Source organism: Molossus molossus, unplaced genomic scaffold (genome assembly GCF_014108415.1).
Source record: "Molossus molossus isolate mMolMol1 unplaced genomic scaffold, mMolMol1.p scaffold_m16_p_1, whole genome shotgun sequence".
Classification (NCBI taxonomy): domain Eukaryota; kingdom Metazoa; phylum Chordata; class Mammalia; order Chiroptera; family Molossidae; genus Molossus; species Molossus molossus.
This window is the reverse complement of record NW_023425344.1, coordinates 161,879,966-161,900,214: the sequence shown is the minus strand read 5'-3', so window position 1 is coordinate 161,900,214 and position 20,249 is coordinate 161,879,966. Positions and strand designations below refer to the sequence as shown.

General features: G+C 34.7%; 1 protein-coding gene across 1 annotated transcript in view; it reads left to right on the top strand.

The window, feature by feature from the left end:
- Positions 1-20,249, top strand: part of LOC118617367 (E2F-associated phosphoprotein-like) — a 135,603-nt gene that overhangs the window by 75,275 nt on the left and 40,079 nt on the right.

Here is a 20,249-nt window from a genome sequence, read left to right as displayed (position 1 = left end):
TACACCTACAATCTCGTTCTCCCCTGAGTGAGGGCACCATATCCCCAAAGAATGCAAAGCATCTCCATTGCTTATCTTCCCGTTACTTCTGTTCAGTGTGTCTAAAACAAGACTCATGACCTTCTCTCCCAAACTGACACCCCTTCTAAGCTTGCCTATTTCTTCTCATGATAGCACTATTCTTCAAAGCATACAGCCTCTAAATCTTGGACTAAGCTTTGTTTTTCTCTTCTGTCTGACCAACCCATACCAATCCCCAATATAATCAATCACTACTCCCTAACATTTTTTTTTTTTTTACTTCTTCTAGCATTAGTATTTACTCTCAATTTCTCCTTTCCCGACCCTATTTCAGGTTTTAGTCATCTCTTACTTAGACTATTATTGTACCTCCTGTGTTAGAGTTCTTTTATGGAATATAAGGATTTAATCAGTATTTGAAAAATACATGAATATATATTAATAAGAAATATGTGTGTATATCTATCTGTCTATCTCTTTATCTATCTATCTATCTATCTATCTATCTATCTATCTATCATCATCTATCAATTTATCTATCATCTGTCTATATACTATGTATCTATTTTATCTATATCTATATCTATATGTATCTGTGTCTGCACCTGTGTGGTTTATATATGATCAGCCTTGCCCCCTTCTGTATTAGTTCTGTTTGCATTCCTATAGGCTCATAACTTATCCTCCAACATTTTTACTGTTACCACCCCTCTGTGTTACCATCTCTCATTTCAATGGTAATAACACTCTTCTTAATGGTTTTCCATACTTCCATACTTGCAATTATAATCACATTTCCATATAAAAAACATAATGATTATAGCCTGCATCAAACTCCCATAGGCATCTAAAATAAAATGCAACTTTTTTTCTTATCTGCAATTTGCTACATGATTTCTTTCCTACATCTTGCTTGACCTCTTGGCTAGTCTCTCTCCCTTGACCATTTTATAGCCATACTGGTTTTCTTTTTCATTTTGCCTTAGTGAGCCTGGAAGACTCATTTTTATATCAGACACTGAAAGGCCCCCTGCAGAGGTGTTTCCACCATTGCACTTACTTGTTACTCAGTTCCTACCCCAAATGATGCTCCTTTAAGATATTTTTAATGGCCATTTCTCTAAAGTAGTCAACCCTGTCCCTAAATTCATTCTATATTCCATTGTCTGGTTTTATATTTCTGTAGCACTAATTAATGATGAAAAATAATAATAATATTATTATTATAATTGACCCAATGACCCTCTGTATCTGTAGGTTTTGCATCTATGGATTCAACCAACCACAAATTGAAAATGTTAACAGAATAAGACCCGGAAGTCCCAAAAAGCAAAACTCGAATTTGCCACCCATCTAGCACTACTCTGTATCCAGGCAAATGAAGTGATATGTAGGCACACCCTGCTGTAGGCTACATGCAAATATAGGTTACTATGCCTTTTTCAAAAACATATTTTTATTGATTTTTTTTTTTTTTTAGAGAGAGAGAGGAAGGGAGAGAGGGATAGAAACATAGAAACATTGATTGGCTGCTTCCTGTACTCCCCTCACTGGGGACTGAGCCTGCAACCCAGGCATGTGCCTTGACTAGGAATTGAACTGGGACATTTCAGTCCATGGGACGATGCTCAATCCACTGAGCCACACCAGCTGGGCACTATTCCATTTTATATAAGGGACTTGAGCGTCAATGAATTTTGGTACCAGTGGGGGTTCTACAACCAATCTCTCCTGTAGATGCCCAAGAACAACTGTATATCGTCATCATCCTCTCCAAACTTCAATGTTTAAGCTCCAAAAATAGAGGCATCAGTGCCTAGAACAATACTTGATGTGTCTTATTTATGTGAAGGCAGGTTTCAATGAGCATATGAAAAAGAAGAATGGATATTATAGGGCCTGAGCTAGAACTATAAGATCTCTTTCTGTGAAGAGTCTCTCTATGTTCTTAATCCAAGGTTGGATTTTATTGAAGGACTAAGAAGGTTCCCTTATGCTTTCTAAATCCAGGTTGGATAGAGCTCTCTATATACAAGGTAACTTTCTTGGAGAATGTAATGCAAACATTCTCCAACCAAAAGAAGGAGGAGCAGGAGGAGGGAAGAAGAGGAAGAGGAGGGACAAGGAAAGAGAGGAGGAGGGAGGAAGGAAGAAGAAGAAGAAGAAAAAGAAGAAGAAAAATTAATTTCTAAATGCCCTATTAAAAAAAGTCTTTCTCTGGAATCATTATTTCAGGAAACATAAGTAAATACTAACTGTGCACAATTTAACAGTTGCAGACAGAGGGGTACATTGTCCCTATTAGCAATAGCAGTTATATAGTAATACGATGTGCCGGGCATTCTTTAATAGCATTATATATATTAACTCATCTATCTTTACTACTCTTGAGGAAATTGCTGTTACTCTTTTGTTTTAAAGTTAAGGAATTGGTGTCCAGAGAAGTTCAGTAACTTGCCCTAGGAGACAGCTGGTACGTGCAGAAGGTTCAGCATCTGTGTGCTTATCCACTGTGCGCATTGCCTCCCTCTTCTCAAACCACAATAGGGAAAAATAGAAAGGAACCAGGATTCGATTATGAGAAAGAATAATGAGACCAACAGTGCAGCAACGAAAATATCAGACAATAAATAGCAGACTAACAATACACAAATAAACTTGGGAAACACTTTCAGGATACATAGAAAATAGAGAAAAAAAAATAGCAAAAAAAGGGGAGACAGACAATGGAGAACAGATCAAATAATCATACATATTAGCTGTTATGTAGTAAGCAAAGCGAACCTATGAAACAGGAATCACAATGAAAATAATGTCATTAGACAAAAACAACAACAATCAAACATATTCTAAATCCCAAAATGACAAGATAGATCCTGGACAGGATTCACTGAATTCCAAGATAATTAAGAGAAAAAGAGTGCACATGCACACAATCAAAAGTAAAGATGTCTAGCCCTGGCCGGTTTGGCTCAGCGGTTAGAGCGTCGGCCTGCGGTCCGGAGAGACCCGGGTTCGGTTCCCGCTAAGGGCACGTACTTCGGTTGCAGTTTGTCCCCGGCCCTGGTTGGTCGTGCGGGTGGCAGCCACTCGATGTGTCCCTTCACGTCGATGTTTCTCTCTCTCTCTCCCTTCCTCTCTCTCCCTCCCACTCTACCTGAACAAAAAATGGAAAAATATCCTCGGGTGAGGATTAAAAAAAAATAATAAAAAAAAATAAAAAAAATAAAAAGGTTAAAAAAAAAAAAAAAAAAAGTAAAGATGTCTAAAAAAATCTGCATTAAAATATTTACTTGAAGAAAAATAAAAAAGGCAGAGAGAACTTGTTAAATCAACAAAGAGAAAGACTGTTCCGAGCTTGTAGTGAACATAATTGTCATCTAAGAATTGTTCTCATGCAACTCAGTTATATCTGTGTTACATTAAAAACAGGACTCAAAGGACATTTATGTTGTGATTACTGGTTGACACATCAAAATATCTCAGGAATAAAGGTAGCAAAGATGTAAGAAAAGTGATGATCCACACTGAAATGAATTAAAATCTAGCTAGTTGATTAATACCATTAGACTTTAATTGAAAATATATGGGTGCTGATAAGCATAAGTAATACCTATAACCTTATAAAATATTTGACACTAACACATTTCAAATGACAAAAAATACTTTGTTCAAATATGTTCAAGTATATTTCCATTTTTGGTGACCTAATATTTGTTCAGTTTTTATGAAATTTGTAACAAAAACTATTTTGTCTTACACTGTTCTAGAATTATTCTTGTACCCTATGCTCTATAAAAATTGATTGATTCTTTTCTCACAGATATTTGTATATAAGCTTGCTACAAAGAGCAAGATATCATGGCAATTTGGCCTAGACAATAACGATTTATTTTATTATTTAAAAACATTTTTATCTTTACTGATTTTTAGAGAGGAAGGGAGTGGGGAGAGAGATAGAAACATTGATGAGCGAGGACATCGATTGACCACCTCCTACATGCCCCCCACTGGGGATCAGGCCCACAACCTGGGCATGTGCCCTGATTGGGAATCAAACTGGCAACCCATTGGTGCATGGGTAGACACTCAACCACTGAGCCACACTGGCTGGGCAATCATGATTTATTTTATCATGTTACAAGAAACCTGGAAATAGTGTTTCTAGAGTTCGGTTAGAGGTTTAGAGCCATCAGGACGTAGGGTCCTTTGATATTTAACAGTATAGGCCTTCCTAGATCCAAAGCTTGGCTCCAATTTTACCTAGATGTGTGGCCTTGGGAAGATTACTTAACCTCCCTAAATTTAAGTTTCCTCATTTATATAATTAGGATGACAGTACTCCCTTATGGTTTTTGTAAAGACTATTGTTAAAACATCTCTTACAGAGTAAGCAAGAAACATGATACCTCTTACTATTATTATTAATATTATTACTATTAGGTAAATATATTGCTGAACTAAACATTGATAATTAGTGAATAATGTAAAAATGACCAAATAAGTAAACAAAAGTTTTAAATCATTGATTTACATTCAAGAAATATTGAAAGTTATAGCTTAGTTGTAAATATGTATTATTAGAAATTTATAAATAAACTGAATTGTGTTGGTATGAATAATAAAAACCAGCATAAACAGTATTATCTAACTCTGTAATTAAATGATAAATGGAAGGAGAAAATTTTTTATTAATTACCAGATAAGGTTAACTAAACTACAGTTAATGACGTTTTTCTGTCACTTTTATTAAAGATGCTAAATGGTGGAGAAAAATAAACCACAGTAATGCAGAGAAGTCTGAACTGATAAAGGACAGTGCCTGACTTGATTGACTAGGGGGGTAGCTGACAGCCATATTATTTCCCTTAATGCTGTTTGATAGAAGTTTTTCATGCCACTGTTTCAAGTCCCACAATATATCAGGTTTCTAGTAAATAAACATTAGTCTCCTGAGGCAGCGTCTTCTTGCCTTTACAACAACAATGCTACTGTTGTTCTTAGTAATAGGATTCTGACTTTATTCTAAGTAGCAATGTGCTCAGTTAACTGGCAATTTTCCAGCTTCTCTTGTAATTCTAGGTGGACAGTACATGAGCAGAAACTATTGGGTGACACTCTGATGAGTGTTGCTAAGAGATGTGCCACAGTTGGCACATGTGCTATTTCGGTATCCTCCCCAACCCGCTCATGATCAGAATTCAGACAGTGTCTAAGGTTATTATGCTGCATTGAGAAGAAACCCCCTAGTCTAAGAATGGAAAGGCACAAAGTTAGCAGGAGATGGTGTCTCTGATAATTCACGGAGCTACCATACCAACCGAGTCATCTCCTTTTCACTAGAAGGAAGAGAATTAAACTGTGTCTTCTTCAAGCCTTTGCTATTTATGATCTTAAGTCCTAGAACTTATTTCACATCTTTAAAGGCCTGAAGTGTAGAACTCAAGGACAAAATGGCAGATGTTCTATCTCTTTGAAAAAGTATCATGTCTTTATGCCTACCACCTTTCTCATTCATTACTGCTAGTTTCTTTCTCTTATCATATTTTTGAATTCTGATTTCTTCATCTCTGTAGTGACAACACTTTACAGTTTTGTGAGAATATAATGACATAATTATGTATAAAAATACGTGTAACTATTTTACTTGAAAATTATAGGAATTGGAGACTGTGGTGGTCAAGATAAATGTGAGGAACATAAAGTGTTCTTAGTCAACATCTTGTTTTATTCTTTTACCCTAAAACAATGTCTAGCTAACCTGTTTAAAAACTAACCCATTTGTGCATAACTAACATAATAAAAGGTTAAAAGAAAATGAGGCAGAGAATGAGAATGAAAGGGATGGATTATATTTGGATGTCTTCTACAAGATTGTTACTATGGTTGATATATTTACATATACTTTCTCATTTCATCTTTACAACCACTCAAAAGGTAGGTATTATAATGCTTATACTAAATTTCAAGTATGTCAGGTAACTTGCCTAAGGTTTTAGAGGCAGGCTTGGAAACCAAATCCTTTTCTCCACTACATGGTTTTTAATATTAGATTAGTTTGGATATAATTATACATTATTTCATGAACTAACAGATGGATGTTCTAGCTAATTCAATTTTATTTGGTTATTTCTAAACAGCTAATGCTTTAGGAGATTTTTACACTAGTCAAAAGAAAGAAAATGATACATCTGAGTTAGACTATTTTGTAATATAAAAAAAATATATATGACTATTATGAAGTTCCTGGACAGTGACTTCAGTTTACTGTCTGATATACTACAGAATGGTACTCAGAAATAGGACTTTTTTGCATATATTAAATTTTAGGTAACTAGTTAGTCATCATATGAGATCATTAGTATCCAAGAACAAGATATTTTTGTCTAAAAAGGTTGCCAACATATTGAGAGTATTTCATGAAAGAGAAATAAGTAAATTCTATGGCTCATGAAATGGCTAGAAGGAATTCTCTAAAATATTGAGTCATAATGCACCTGGTATTTTATAATTTATAAGTTCTGTCACATAATTATCTCATTTAATTTTTACAATCTCATGAAACATACATTATAATTATAAAGATGGAAAAAAGCAGAATCATAAAATGTAAGAATCTTTTGAAGATCACACAGATAATAACTAATGCATGACTTGAATCGGAGTCTTTTGACCAGACTAGGTCTTGAACACTAAGGTAATATGCAGAACCTCCAGAAACAATGCTGTACTGGCAAACATATTCAGCCCTAAAATATTTTATTTTTATTGATTCATCTTAGAAAGTCATTTCAGAACTATTCATTTATGCACCCATTCATTTATTGTTTCCTTGAATATTTAATGAGCACCTATTATGTGTCAAGCACTGATGTAGGCATAGAGGATACAGCAGTGAATAAATGAGACAAAAATAAATTATCAATGAAAGTGAGAGACAAAAAGTGCTTGAGTAATAAATAGAATTATATTTGATAACTTTCCAGCCTCCTCTTCCTTAGATAACTATTTCCACACTCTTCAAAACTTATCAGAGTTTCCAGTGAATTCCATTAGATAAGGAGCAGTTTCAAGCCTTATCTTGCTCACCTTCTGAAGGCATTAAGTTACAGAGAACTAACTGAAAAAAGGAAGAATATATGTTAGGTTATCATAACTCAATGAAGCTTGATTCTATGGATAGAACTGTATAACAGAATATTAACTCAATTCATATATCTAAAGCATTATTGTGAAATAAAAAGGAAATATTTTAATCAAAGGCTATATTCAGAATAATAATTAGAAATACAATGTAATATCCATGTAAGCTCTGACATAATAAAATAGCAGTTATTCCCATTAGTATCGAAATCTCATAAAATGCACCTCTGATAGCCCTTGGAAAAGGTGAAAATCCCCTGATAATACCTGAGCAATGAATAAGTGTAGTCAACCCCAAAGGAATTGAGATAAGATGAGAAGAGGTTATAAGAATAGATCTCTTGAGCCTAACTGAGAAACTAAATTCATTTACTGAGCTGCAATAAGCTTACAGGAATGAGCAAAGCAATCTGAAAAGCAGAATAAAAAAATCTGAAGACATAAAAGTCAAGATGACACAAAAATTTTCAGAGCTGTGAAGTAAATTTCCCACAGATTCTGTCATTAGTGGGTACAAGGGATTCCATTTGAAGAAAATTCTAGCTTGTTTACAATGATGGTGTCAAAGTCACTTTTCTGGAGGGAGGCTTATCATCGATAATGGGGCAAACAGTGAATCTGCTTATTAACAAAATAACTACATTGAGTTTGCACAAAGATACTCTCCTACTAAGTGAATTTTATATAATCACTGTGGGTATATAATCACTACTAAGTGAAATTTATACCTATTACAAAACCTTGCAGCACCACATATGTAAAATTTATGCCTTATGCATACATATATAAATATGTTCATATACACAGTATTACATATACATATATCCATATGTACATTCCACTATCAGGAAAGGGGATTTTCTATTTTCTACAGGAATCTATCCCATGAAGGCTGTTTCATGTTGAGATGAGGACTGAGACTATAGAGTTGAATAACCCAGAACTGTGATGCAGAGCTGGTATAAGAATATTCAAACAGAATATCCAACGGGCTATTCTCTGTCACCTAGGGAAAAATAAGTAATCCAATAGATTTGTATGTGAGGGAATTTATAGAATTCCTACTGGGTAAAAAAATCACCCTATTCTCAACAATGACCTAGTAATATTCAAAATAGGAATATTCTGAACTTGTCCATCAGTAATACTTAGAGAAGCAGTTACTGTCCAACAGCAACAGAATAATACCCCAAGTTGGAATCCCTTTAATTGTACAAATTATACAAGCCCAGAGATTTTATTTTGGAATTATGTTGTATAGGTTTTAATAGACTGGGTTTGTGTATGACCTCAGTATAAATAAAAAACAACTCACATTTTACAATTCACAAATTCTTTTTAAAAATGAGAATAAATGGATGTTTGATAAACTAGACCAGTGAGCTGTATTTTAAATATGCAGGAAAGTTTGTACAAAGTGAGCTGTCACACCTCACTTTTCTAAATGTTCATGGACATTTTAAAACTTTAACAGAGTGCCAAATGTTTTGCTACATAATCGTCATTATTTTTCCAAACTACTGATTTTTCTAATTATATCTAACAAACTCATGCAGCATTGTAGTGCCCACAGGACTTTAGTGTTATGCATTAAATATAGAAAAATACTCAGTGATGGCCTCTAAACTCAAATGATAGGAAGAGCTTAATGAAAAGCACCTGTAACTACAATTTTGTTCATAATAATAATGATGATGATGATCTTTAATATTGGACTCCTCTTGTTTTCAGTCTTTATAATATATTCTAACACCTGAGTCAATGGACCTGTTTCACTTTTCATTATAGCTCCACCAAGTTTCTAGAACCATTAATCTCAAGAGGTTGATGAAAACTTTGGCAATGTGACACGTGGCTTTAAGTCATACATTGTAGTCAGCTGTTTGGTCCTCGGGTATCTATTTTGTGTCACAGTTCTGGAGTCCTGTGCTGTTCTGTTTTTACTTCCATTTGAAAGCAATCTAGTGGACTAAGAATTGAGCATCCTGCCTTGCCCTCTTCGGGTCACTGGAGAGGTCACTACACCACTGTCCCTCACTGAGCCAATATTCTATGCATACATTCATATGTATTTAAATATTTAAATAAAATGTTTTCTTAAAATTGCCATGGCCCCATATTACATTCTCTTTTCAGGATCTTTTAGACATTATCTCAGGTCAAATACTTATCTTTTATAACAATACACGGATCCCACTTCTGGGAATATGTCCTAAGAATCCTGAAACACCAATCAGAAAGAATATATTCACCCCTATATTCTTAGTAGCAATATTTACCATAGCTAAGATCTGGAAATAGCCCAAGTACCCATCAATAAATGAGTGGATAAAAAAGCTGTGGTACATTTACACAGTGGAATACTAGCAGCTGTTAAAAAAGGAGCTCTTACCCTTTCAGACAGCATGGATAGACCTAGAGACTATTATGCTAAGTGAAATAAGCCAGTCAGAGAAAGAAAAATATCACATGATCTCACTTATATACGGAATCTAATGACCAAAATTCAATGACAACAAAATAGGTCCACAGGTATGAATGCATGGAACAGAATAACAGAGCTCAGTGGGGGGGGGGAGGGGACAGGAAGAGATTAATCAAAGAACATATATGCATATATGCATAACCCATGGAACCAGATAATAATGTGATGAACTAGGTAGGGCACAGGTTGGGTGGAGGGAGTCAAAAAGGGAGAAAAGGAGAGACATCTGTATTACTGTCAATAATAATAAAAAAAATAATAATACACCTAGAACACTGTGTTCTGATTGACCACCAAATGGTCTTGAATTATGAGTGAGTTTGTTAGCTCAGAACTTGGTGTCCCCACGGAGTGAGATTATTTTTAGATTTTTGTACCAGCTAATCTGTCTTTCTCAACTGTCAGCAGGGAGTTACCATTGATTCTATCCTTAGATCACTCCCTCAATCCCAAAATAATTTGAGTCTGATTAAGGTTATCAGTTGTCTAGCCAGTTTCTGCCTTGATTCCTGAATCTCCTACCTAGAACTTAAAGCTGTCCAGCTAATTTCTGAGTATAAACTTTGATGAAACCAATTGTTTGCTAACCAGCACTACATATCAGACTCTCAACATCTGCCCCTGGAACAGCTGTCATCTTGCAGCAGCTCTGCTATTATTAGGAAGTTTTCACAGCTGTGGCTTCCCTGCATCTCATGTGAATCTCCCCTTTATTCCTCTCAAGTCATCTCAAGAGGTCTCTCCAGGATTTGTTATCTACCCTGAGATTCCAGATCCTCCACTTTGTAAAGCAGACATTGCTTAAATCTTACCTAAATCCAGTAACCCATTGCCTCCACTGTCTTAACGATGAGATTCTGCAATGTCCCATAAACAGTCTATCCATTGTCTAGAAACACCCCACCAGCAACATGGCTGGAAGGCTGTCACAACTTTCTTGCTTCATAGCTGTAAGGCTATCAATGTAAGCACAGGTCTCTACATCAATCCTGAATATTTATGCCATGTTGCTTTGTGTATGGGAGTGAGGTGTACCCAGCACAGGTGTGTTGTAAGGAAGAAGCAGGGTCTATATTTTTCTGCATTTTCTTCTTCCCCTTCCTCACTTTCCTCACTACAGGCTGCTTTAGTATTGCCCCCCGGCCACTGGGGATGAGGAGCCTGGAAGCAACGGTGCTTCACGCTGGAATGGTTGTTCATTAATGAAGAGGACCAGAGGTGCATTTGCTATGAAGGGCTTTGTTGTACCTAAGAAGCACAGCAGCATCGTTACTGAAGCAAGGAGAGGAAGGCACAGACAGCAACTCCAGGCAGCTCCTAAATTTAAAGTGCATGGATATCCTTTTTAGCTTTGTGCTATTACTTACCAAATTATTTGCCAGTTGATGGGAAGAAAAGAATTACTGTGGGTGCATATGGTCTCAAGATCAAAATAAAACACAGAGACTCAAGATCATAAAGTAAAGTTATGAGTGCATTTTATAACATTATGTGGTAACCGCCAAACACTCAGACTGAACTTGCTTGTAGTTATTAATTAAATCTAGTAAACTATTTCTCAAAGGGTGAGCTATTTTTCATTTTCTTAAATATTAAAAATAATAATGAGGCAAGGTCAGTGGATTGACCCTGCCATCACTGGGGCAAAGGGCTAGCAAGTTGGTTGGGTCCTATACACATGGAGGCCTAATAGATTATCAACTCATTTATTTTTCCTGTAGTCAGAACAATAGAATTTGGACTTGGGCACAGATAGGTGGCTATACCTGGGACCTCATTATTATTATTATTATCATTATCATTATCATTATCATTATCATTATTATAATCCTCACCTAAGGATATTTTTCCAATAATTTTCAGACAGAGTAGGAGGGAGGGAGGGAGGGAGGGAGGGAGAGAGAGAAAGAGAGAGAGAGAAACATCGATGTGAGAGAGACACATCGATTGGCTGCCTTCCTCAGGACCCTGACCAGGGCCGGGGACTGAACTGCAACAGAGGTACATGGCCTTGACTGGAATCAAACCCCCCACTCCACAGGCCAACACTCTAACTGCTGAGCAAACTGACCAGGGCTACCTGGGAACTCTTGATTAATGTGGTGAGTTTGGTGAACTGGGCCCTAACACCACTGGATAATCTGGACATATTGGAGAAACACTCTAGGAGGTATGCATATTTAGTTATCTCGTATCAGTTATGTCAGGTTTTTAGTGTGCTTATTCCCAACAATAACAGTTCCTGAGAGCAGCTAGGATTCAGCAATTATATTAATGAAAGCAGACTATTATATTAATGAAAGCCACTGAACAAATATTAAGTTGTATTCTGTGTTATCTTTAGAAATGTTTAAGGATAAAAAAGTCCTAAATGAATAAGACTAATAACCTTCATCTTAACATTCAACCATAAAAGATGCTTTTTAATCATCTAAGAAGCCATTTAAGTATTGGTTATTTTAGTAGTTGTTACAAGCTTCCATCTGGTAAACAGCAGCCCCAAATAGACAGATGTTTTGAATTTTCCATCAGGGAATAATGGCCTTAATATACACCTCACGGCTGCTGGGCATGAAGCAAGCACACCCTGGGCTGGAAGTGCTCGTGTCCATCTGCCGGGCTGGCTGTTTGCCTGCCCAGGAGTTGGTCAAATCTTTGCCATGTGGCATAGGTTTCAACTTCGAGAGCATTTGTACGATAGCCTGAATTTGAATAAAGTGAACATCATCCAAATAGTGGACCATATTTTGTCCAGTGATATCACATGATGTTTTGGTCCTCTATTCTAACTTAGATGCTATGACTATGTTGTTCTTCATGTATGCTTTTCTTTCCTTTCAGAAACATAATCAAGCACATTTTTAAATTTAGTATCTCTAAACATATCATCAGCAAACAAATTAAGAATAGATAACCCATTTGGAGTTACTGCTTTTAGTTAGAAAGACATTCACAGAAATGATGTTTATGAAATTGACCCGCCTATGAACACACAGCACATAAAATAATCACTTCTTGTTCCAGATGTCATTAATTGAACATTACCCCAAATCCTTACTATGTTAAATTAACAGGAAACAACCCATCTGAGTAGCCAAGGAAGACTATTGCAAAGCTTACAAATTTGGCTCATAGCTTATAAGTTATGAAAATACCATAAAACTTTCATTATGAGTCTAATTATTTAAGACACAGTTTGAAGAGGCTTGAATTCTGGTTTTCATTCCAAAATAGATGACAACCAGCAAATTAGAAACCCAGATGGAGGTAAAGCAGAAGAAAGGCTATTGGTTCCTTTGTGATTAGCTGAGACTGTGGCAAAGAGATCAATAGCCACTGGAGGCAGATGGACCAAACGAGTGAGTCCTGTTAGACCTGCCCAGTACCGTTAGTGCTGGCCGGTGGTATAAACAGCTGCGTTATGCTTCTGATGATCTAATGGGCATATCTGATAGCCTTTCCTCTCCTGACTGGGAGTATGAAATTTTTGAAAATGATTACAAAGTATAAATGGGAAAGAAAAAAACAGATGGGACTCAAGAACCAAGGTTGTATTCTTACAATGGCAGTATAAGTTGTAGTTGTGATATTTTCAGGTAAACTGTGATAAATACATCATTAGTTATTCGGAATTCTTAGTGGATAAAATATTCTTTAATTCAGTTTTATTTCTGGTGAGTTGGTGGCGTTCTAGTCAGAAACGCTCATGTTTTAAACGTTCCAAAAATTTATTAGTCTACTTTTAACCGTAACAAGAGTAATAAGGTGAAGATAATGAGAGCACTGTTAATTTTGGAGGATATTATAGTGCCTGCAGTCTCTTAGTTTAAATATCAATTCTCATTATAGTGTTCTGTGGATGGACAAGGTAAACGTGCCTCATTTTAGTGTAAACTCAACCTTATGTGGTTCACATTATTGCTGTCTTTTACACCAAACTTTTTCTTTCTTTAAAATTTTTACAGATATAATTTGTAGTTCTGTTTAGTTGGATTCTGATTAACTGAGGTGTCACTGAGGGGACGGGTGGCGTGGAAGAGGTATCAAGGGACAAATGGTGAGGAGAAAAAGTAAAACAAAATAAAGAAAATATTTAAAACAATAAAAAGAAGACACATTAACCCACAAAAATGTTTTTGAAAGTCTTAAAATTAAAGAGAAAAATAACTTTTATAAGTTTTAAAAGAATTTTTAAAATACCAAAGTAATTCCATTCTGCTTGAATGACCTTAAATGTGAATGTCCTAAGTAGAAAACCATCAATTGGATAGGCTATGAGAGGCCTTATAAGATTCAGTCTAGTATAAACAAAAAAACAATTTAAATATAATTGAGGTTGAATTGTAAATATGTTTTTATCTTCTACAACTTTGTTGTAAGGCAAGATTATTAGTCATTTTAATAATGACATTTTAATAATGTTTAACAAGATATTTGACAATTTCTTGTGACATTTGCTGAGAACATGGTAGGTTGGTAAAATCCAGTATTACAAACATTTTTAAAAATTTGCCTGCAAGTAACTTAGACACTTTTCTGTATGGTAAACTAATGTAATGCTGAAATAAAAGTACATTCTGTAATACACAAAGAATGAATATTTTAGTGCTGGATGTGCAGTTAGATCCTCTTAAAATTTAATGGAAAAATTTTCAACAGAAAAAACAACAGAGTGGCTCTTTCTTAGAGGTAAATAAATTATATAAGTTCATGGAACCAATTGCATGGAGAGAAAACAACTTGAAGTGTTTTATATTCCAGCTTCCTTTCTATTGGTTGAAGCACACCTATCTTAAGAATAATGAATTTCTTTTTTGAGTAATAAATTCTCAATCTCCACTGGGTCAGTAATTTCAATTTCTATTATGAGTACCTCTCTTCTACGAATTCTGAATTATGACTCTGGCCATTGTTTAGTCCTCAGTCTATGTTCATTGTTCTTTCTAAAAATAACTTAGTATTTAACACTCCATTACCCTGTGACCCCCTCAACATTTTTATCACTCAGCGAAAAATTCGAGTACTAGTCACTATTATTCTTTATGAATGTGATTTTTATCCTTTCTCTGGCTTTTCTATACTGTAATTCCTTCTCACATCTCTCAGTTGTTGTAAAGTTCAGAACTGGGTGCAGGCTTTTCTTGCTTATAAAAGGTCATTTTATTACTTATTCTGACTCCCAGATATAATTATGCTGTGTATGTAGGCAGTAAGTTTGCAATTTTTATACATAACTTTTCTTCAGACAAATGGTTGGCGATGGGGAAAGAGAGGACCATGGTGTAAGTATCATTGTTAATAGAGGACCATCAGGGATAAAGAACATAGTACTTGAATGCAGAGTACTTTCTTAAGGTTAGATTAATTTTTAACACTAACATTTTCCAAGACATGTATTGAATAAAATGATAAAGACAGACCAAAGCTCAGAAGAAAGATCCAGGGTTTTTAGAGAATTTCAAGTACTTGTCTTTTGTGGAAGGAGTGTGATAAATCTCTTTTACTAATTTCATGAGTAGCTAATGATTACAAAAGATTAACTTTCTTTGCTTAAGACACATACCAGTAAGGACACATTTGTGATGAAATAAAATTTATTTTATTTGGATCTTTGATTTAGTTTAGTTTGAGATTGGCAGATAAATAAGCATTTTTCATATCCCTCTAACATTCATTCAATAAATGCAAATATATTATAAATGCTCACACACACACACACACACACACAATTTTAATCTTAGAGATACTTTGCACTTTTACTTCAGTTTCTGTCTTTTATTCACATCCCAGAAGGCTGAGACTACATTTCAGCCTTCCTCTAGAAAAACCTTTATAGATTTACAGTATGTATATTACTCTTATTTTTTTCTGCTTCATTTTGTAAATCATTCCCCATCTATTTTCCTCAACTGTCTCATTTATTAACTTAGTTATAGCAAATACAAAATTTATAAATACATCCAATAAAATGGGAACTCAATCAACAAAGACATATCCATAATATAAATAATCTATATATACATATTTTTGCTAGTATGAAGCAGAATTTTATAATAGTAAAAATAATAGTAAACTAGGAGTTAGAGGTCCTGAATTCTTATTGTTAGTCAGATGTCTCACGATTTATTTAGGGCTTTGTCTTCATTTATAAAATTAGGCAGAGAGTTAAGGGACCTCCAGTTATCCTTTGTCCTTATCCATTCTCTGACATTAAGTGGAACATGGTTAGATACATGGAGAAACGTGCTATAACACAGTTTCTTTAATTTCCACTCCAAAATATACTAAAAATGAGAAAAAAATATATTAAGAATCAAATGATGATCTCAAGCTTTTTTGATATTATGGTAAATTGCACATAAAATTGACCATTTTAACGTAGTGTTATTAAGGACATTCAATATGTTGTGTAACCGTCATTACTGTCTAGTTCCAGAATATTTCATTACCCAAAGTAAACTCCTAGCCATTAAGTAGTCACTCCTCATTGTCTCATCCTCTCCACCCCACGGCAACCACAGCTTTCTTACTCTGTGGCTATTCCTGCTCTGGATATTTAATAGAAATTAAATCATATAGTATATGAACTTGTTTGTTGGACTTCTTTCATTTAGCACAATGTTTATAAAGTTCATCTGTTGTCTGGCTGGTGTGGCTCGTGGTTAAGTGTCGAGCCATGCACCAAAATATCGCTGGTTCAATTCCCCATCAGGGCACATGCCCAGGTTGTGGGCCTGATCCTCAGTGGGGGGCATGCAGGAGGCAGCCAATCAATGTTCTCTCTCATCGATGTTTCTATCTCTCTCTCCCCTCCCTTCCTCTCTCTCTAAAATCAATAAAGAAAAAAGAAAAAAACAAACTTCTAAAGTTCATTCGTGTTCCAGCATGTATCAGTACTCCATTTCTTCTTATAACTGAACAGTATTATCTTCTGTGGATGTATCAAGTTATCCCTTCATTAGCTGATGAGCATTTAGGTTTTAACCTTTGGCTACTATGAATAATGTTGCTGTGACCATCCATATATAAATTTTGCTTGAACATTTGTTTTCAATTTTGGGGTATATTTGTAGTAGTAAAATTGTTGGGTCATATGATAATTCTATGTTCTGTTTCTACACAAATACAGAATATCAGAAGTTATGAATAGGTGGATAAGCATAAAATAGTTTTTCCTAAATGAAAATCTTTTTCTAATTAAGTGAAGTTGAATTTTACCTTAAATAAAATTAAGAACACTTCAAACAAAAACAATAATAACATGGTATATAATTTGTAGTGAAGTAGAAATAAAATAAGTGACACATAACATGGGTTGGGGAAATGAGAGTATAACATCAGATTGTTCTTATATAAGTGAGGAGACAAATATTACTTGAATGTATAGAGTGATAAGTTAAAAATGAATATGTAAATGTAAGATAAACACTAAAAATCACAAACAAATAAAATGTGAGTGGTTGTTAATTTTCACACACACCTCCCCCCCCCCCCAAAAAAAAATAAGGATTAACAATAATATACTGCTGGTAATAGAGTTAATATATTAAATTCAAAAATAAAATTTAAAATAATATGATAGAGATTTCTCATTCTGATGTCGATCAGAAGAAAATAGGAGTGATTTCATGAATATCAAAGTAAATTTATGAACAAAAATATATCGCCAGAGATAATAATAATAATAATAATAATAAGTGGTCAAATTCTTCAAGAAGACAAAAATTCAAATAGAGATGCACCTAATAACAGAACATCAAATAAATAAAGCAAAAGTTGATAAAACTTCAAATAGAAACTGACTCAATTGCAACTACTGTCATGTAATTAATCACATAAATAGACTGAAAAACAAACTCATACAAAATATATGATTATTCATATAGATGTAGAAAAAGCACTTGAAAAAGCCAATATCTGCTCTGGTCAGTTTAGCTCAGAAGTTAGAACACTGGCCCATGGACCAAAGGGTCTTGGATTTTATTTCCGGTCAAGGACACATACTTTAGTTGCAGGTTCAATCTCACATCCATGTTTCTCTCTCTCTCTCTCTCTCTCTCTCTCTCTTTCTCTTCCCTCCTTCCCTTCCATTCTATCTAAAAATCAATGGAAAAATATCCTCAGGTGAGCATTTACAAAAATAAAAAATAAAAAAAGGAAAGAAAAACCAACATCTAATCCTATAGTATCTCTCAGCAAATTTAGAATAGAATATTTTTGTCTTAATTGGAGCAAGAGCATCTTTTAAAAAATGTACATGCTCAATGCCAAAATACTGAATGTTTTAAATCTAAAATTAGGAATACAAGTAGGATAATTGTTCTATTAATTTTTATTCAACATTGTACTGAAGGTTCTAGCCAGTGTAAAAGGGTAAAAAAACAAATTTAAACAATTACCAATTTTGAAAGAACTAAATCTCTACTTTCAGAATACCTGATATTCTGTGTTGCAAAATCCTACAGAATCTACAAAGAAAAGCTACTAGAATAAATAACCTTAGCAAGGCTTCAAGATATAAGATCAAGGCAAAAAAATCAATTTTATCTCCATATTCTGGGAAATAAATACCATTTAAAACAAAATCAGAAGTATGAAATACTTTGGGATATGTTGGAGGGAAGATGTTCAAGGTTTATGCTGTGAACAATGAAAAATAATCTTACGAGAAGTTGCAGAAGACCAAAATAAATGGGAAAAGATTTATGTAGTATGTTAAAAAAAACAAGATTCAACTGAGTAAAATTTAAACATCTTATTGGCTTTATTCAACAATTCATGAACTGGGCAGCATCCAATCTAGCATATCAAAAGGAGGTTGGAAAAGCGGTATAAAATGAAATACTGACAGGCATACGGGAGTGGGAACAAGGAAGTTACACTAGGCAAAAAAAGCAGATTGGTTGTGGCAAGTTCACTTTTCTTTAAGGGATTGCAGGGATTTAACAGGCAAATTACCTCACTAGTGCTGAGCAGATGATTTCTGATTGATTTCTGAAACTGTTAGAAAGTCTTAGTTTGGTGACGGGGGCTTAGCCTAAGAAACTCCATTTGGGGCCTATTTTCTTGTTTTTTAACAAATGCATCAGAAAACTCAATATTATTAAGGTGTCATTTCTCCTTAAATTGATCTATGAATTCAAGTCAATTACAATCATAAATCACAGAAAGCTTTTTTGGGGGTAGAAATGGACAAGTTGATAATAAAGTGAATGTAAAATGCAACAAATCTAGAATAGCCAAAAATGTTTTTTCTCTCTCTCTCTCTTTTTTTTAATTCAACAAATAGTTATTGAGCACTTGCTATGTGCAAGGCACTGGCATGGGTAGTGAAGACACCAGAGTGGATTAGATAAAAATTTGATATAAGTAGCAAAGTTTTAAAAGCCACAGGTAGTAATGATGACATTCTAAAAAAAAATGTTTTTTTCTAAAATAAAGATAAAGCTGAAGAACTTATACTACTTGACTTAAAGGCTTATTATGGAGCTTCAGTAATATAGTCAGTGTGGTATTGTCATAGACAAATATATTTTTCAAAACAGAACAAAATAGATTGTCCAAAAATAGACCCATATGTGTATAGATATTAGATATTGTTTTAATAAAAGTGTTTAAAGGCAATTCAATAGAGAAAAGATAGCCCTTTTCAGCAAAAGATGCTAGAACAATTAGGCACCCATATGCAACACAATAAATCTTGACATATAATTCACATTTTATACTAAAAAATTAAGTCAAACCCTAGTTGGTGCTCAGTGGTTATAGCATCGGCCTGAGGATAAAAGGGCATGTACCTGGGTTGCAGGTTCTGGTCAAGGCATGTACCTGGGTTGCAGGTTCAATCCCTGGTCTTGGTCGGGGTTGTGCAGGAGGCAATCAATGTGTCTCTCTCACACAGATGTTTCTCTCTCCCTCCCTCCCTTCCACTCTATCTAAAATCAATGAAAAAACATCCTCTGATAAGGATTAACAAAAATAAAAAAAAATAGTAATAGCTCAAGATACATCATAGAACTAAATATAAAACTGTAGTACTCTATGAGACAACATACGTGAAAAAATTTGTAAACTTAAGGTAGTCAAATATTTCATTAAAACTAGAAGGTTCACTCTAAAAATGACTGTTCGAACACTATACAAACAAATCACAAACAGGGCAAAATATTTATAAATAATGCATCTAATAAAGGACTTATATCTAGAACATACAAAGAACTTTTACAGCCCTGGCCAGTTTGGCTCAGCGGTTAGAGCGTTGGCCTGAGGTCCAGAGAGACCCGGGTTCGGTTCCTGCTAAGGGCATGTACTTCGGTTGCAGTTTGTCCCCGGCCCTGGTTGGTCGTGCGGGTGGCAGCCACTTGATGTGTCCCTTCACGTCGATGTTTCTCTCTCTCTCTCCCTTCCTCTCTCTCCCTCCCATTCTATCTGTACAAAAAATGGAAAAATATCCTCGGGTGAGGATTAAAAAAAAAAAAAAGAGAACTTTTACATTTTAATAATAAAAACGCAAGTGACTCAAAAAAATAATTAGGCAAAAGATTTGAATAGATCCGTCTACAAAGAAGAAATACACTGATGGTAAGAATGTAACATGGCA